Here is a 3,737-nt window from a genome sequence, read left to right on the forward strand (position 1 = left end):
TTGGAATACATCATGCAATGTATGGAAGAAGCCTACTCCCAGGTAGGAGGTCCCTCTTGAGGCGACCACCTCATTGGGGTGTCAGATCACTAGGGCCGATGTGAGCACATCGAGCCCCCAGCACTCAGCCTAGCTGACCCCCAACAGGTTGAGCCCGTCGAGTCTGGCAACAGCCGACTTGCCATCACACCACATAGGAATGAGAGACCACCCAATCGAAGGGAGAAAGAATCGGCGCAGTCCGAAGACTGCTACCAACCTTCTGAGCAACACCACCATCGTTGGAGGGAGAACCCATAGGACGAGTGCGAGCACCTCGGCCGTCATAGCGCCCACTCAAGGGCCAAGGGCCGACGCCGTGCCTCTCCCACGCTGGTATCAGACCTCCATGATGTCCTAAACGACCGCTACACCAGATGGGAGGCGTGTGGTCCTGCCTTGGAACAATCCAGAGTTCGTGCAGACCGTGCCCGTGAAGACAAAGACAGAGGCCTATCAAGGACAATCTCTATCAAGTCCGAGAAAGCCTGGCTGACGCATTGGCCGACCAAAGCAATCTGACGAGGAGAATGGATGCCTTCACCCCAAATATCATCTCTGAGCCTCTCCCCCATCACTTCAATGCCCCCACGCTGGAGATGTATGACGGGAACTCAGACCCCGATGACAACCTGGAAAGTTAAAGACCGCTCATGATACTCTATGGGTATCCTGACGCCTTGACCTGCTGAACATTCCAGGCCACATTCCAGGGGTCTGCCCATTGTTGGTTCTCCAGCCTCCCACCTCGGTTAATTAGTAGTTTGCAAAACTATTCTTGGCTCACTTCATCAGAAGCAGATGATGCTAGAAGAGCATAGTCTCGCTAGTGTCTATCAAGCAAAAGCAAGGTGAGAGTTTGCAGTCCTACATCGACCGCTTCAGAAAGGAAGAGCTTGAGGTCCGTGACCTCGACCACATGGTTTTCATGCACGCTGCCATCAATGGGCTCCACTCCAATTCGGTCCTAAAGTGCTCGGTCGCCAAGACCCCACCAAAGACGAAGCTAGAATTCCTCAAGAAGGCCCAAAAATACATTGTGGCCTAAGAGGCTTCGGCCAGGATAACTAAGAAAGGGAGGCCTGTTAAATAGTTTTGTATGCCCTTAGCTTCAATCAAAATGATGTACTTTATGAGTTTATTGTAAATGAATAAAAGTACATATTTGATTCATGTTCCCTTGGTATGTTTCTGTGTAATACCCTTAAACTGGACACTTAATGAGACTCGTGTTAGTTTAGAATGTTCACAGCTAGTTGGTCAGTCTGGGGAGACCTATCCTGACAAGGCTGACACTGTCGTGCCACCAAGTCGGTTGGGGTGGCTTGTCTCAGCTAACTGGGTGAAACCCTAGGCACATACAATGTAGGATTAATTGAATCTTTGAACTGGACCAGATTTCCAGTATTGCCCTGGACCTTGGAGATTGATGGGCAAAACTGGAATGTTATACCCGACCCCTAGACTCGATTATGATATTGCACTAGGTGTCGGATTGGGCTGTCTTTGATGTACCAATCAGTGAGATCCTTAGCGGGGGTCAAAACCTGGGTATGTTGGGACAGTTTGAGAATTCATCTCAGTGGGTGATCATAGTGACAGGATCAGCCCCTTTGTCGGACAAAGGTAATGATCGGGGATGCACTCTCACTGATGGAAACCAAGACTGTCGGAAGTCGATTTCAATCGTTGAGATTTGTTTTACAAAATATATTTTATATGAGATATAAAAGTATATACATTATGGTTTCGAAATGATTTGCAAAAGGTTTTAATTCCCGGGATCCATATAAGAGAGAGTGCAACATTGTTCCTTGCAACCGAGGGAGAGGTTCTCTCTTGTCGGGCAGTGTATGATCATTATGGGCTGAGAGGTTAAGTGTAAGACCATTGAGGATAATACCTGATGGGCTAATCTTGCATCTGCCACAATCCCTGGGTGTTACAATGTGGCTTGGCCCAGGGACCACTTAGGGTAAGTGTTGGGCCCATAGAGCCCATCTGATGGGTTTCAGGGGGTGCACTGTCCATAACAGTGTATTCGGCCAGGCCTTGTAACAAAGGCTGGGCTGAACCCATGTGGCTGATGTGTAGATCAATGTTTGGGTCCCACGCCATACAAGGAAGCCCAACTGGGCAGCAGTTTGAAATGCCAAATGAATACATAACCTTAAATGGGTCTTAAGCCCATTTTGAACTGGGCTAATTTGATTATACACTTAAGGGGCGAATTCTGAGATGGATCAACTGATAGGATTGGGCCCACACCCTATCCACTTAGAGAGTCCAAGGTCTAAATAAGATTTAGATCTGGAAACTTCCTAATTAGATTAGGAGATAGCTGATCTAATCTGCAGATAAGATAAGTGTTATCCCTTATCTTAAAGGGACTTCTAATCCAGATATAGTTTGGGTTAGCAACTCCTAATGGGATTAGGAGCTGATCCCTTTAAGTCTATAAAAGGAAGAGGGGTGGCAGCCTTTAGACATAACAATCAATCACAAGCAAGCAACAGATTGTCTTGTCTTCAGAGATAAAATCATAGAAGGGAGAATCAGCATCCTGCAAATACTCTCTTGCCGCCTCCTTCCTGCAGCCGCCGCCTACAGCAGTTCGATCTCCAGTTCTTGGGAGAAATCAAGATTGGATCTTGATTCCAATCTTTTGGAGAAAAGATTGGTGGGAGTTGTATTCACAAGCCATCCAGGTAATTCTTGAGAAGGATCAAGTTCTTTTGGAAGAACATTGCTTATTCTACTCCACCCTACACTGCGCCATCTTCAGTGGGAGCAGATTTTGGATCCTTCCTTGGGCGTGAACACCTCCAATGAGAGATATTATTTCTCTGTATCAGGTATTATCTCTCTCTACTTTTGGTTCAGATCTGGTTCAGTTTATGGTTCAAGAATGATCAATGAAAATATGATTTTTTAAATAGGGAATTCGATTCCCAGTTGAAGGGAGAGAAAAATTTTTGAAACTCGCCCCCTAATTCCGTAATCTTTGGGCATCCATGTGATGGATTTCCTATCCCTTCAGTCGTATCAGAGCCATGGTTCAAATCTTGAACCATTCAGTTTCAGATCTGAACCTGCGCAAATAGGGAGAAGGCGTTCTACCCAATTTGCACAGATATGGGTTTTGGGAAATTTGTTCCCAAAACAGATGGGAAAATAATCTGAAATTAATTTTATATAAATCTGATTATTATTTAGAATAGTTCTTTATAATTTTCTTGATTTATGGGTTGTTCGTACAAGAGGAGATTGAATTCTTGGTTTGTGCAGGGAGAACTGCAAGATTTGCAGTTTCTTGAATTTATTACATTTGGTTTGTAAATAATTTTTTTTTAGACTCAATGTATAAGCATTCGATCTGATGTAATAATTAATAGAAATAGGATTTCTATTTATTTTTATTTTTGAATCGAAGATGGCAGCGCAGAAAGGGAGATTTCGCAGATGGGAGACATAGAATATACGATTTGCAGTTTGTGAAATTGCAATCTGTGATCTAGCCTCTGTTTTGCAGGATGGAGTGTGCGAACAGTCCTATTTAACTGATTCTTGTTTTTCTTTTATCAGTTATTTAATTTCAGATTATTTTCTTGAATTAAGGATTTAATTAAAGATCAAACCCTAGACCCATTCGAACCAAGATTGGTTCAAACTGTTTGGACCAAATCTAGGGTTCAATC

The sequence above is a fragment of the Nelumbo lutea genome, chromosome 1 (assembly GCF_056320005.1).
Source record: "Nelumbo lutea isolate HS-2025 chromosome 1, American lotus-T2T, whole genome shotgun sequence".
NCBI lineage: Eukaryota > Viridiplantae > Streptophyta > Magnoliopsida > Proteales > Nelumbonaceae > Nelumbo > Nelumbo lutea.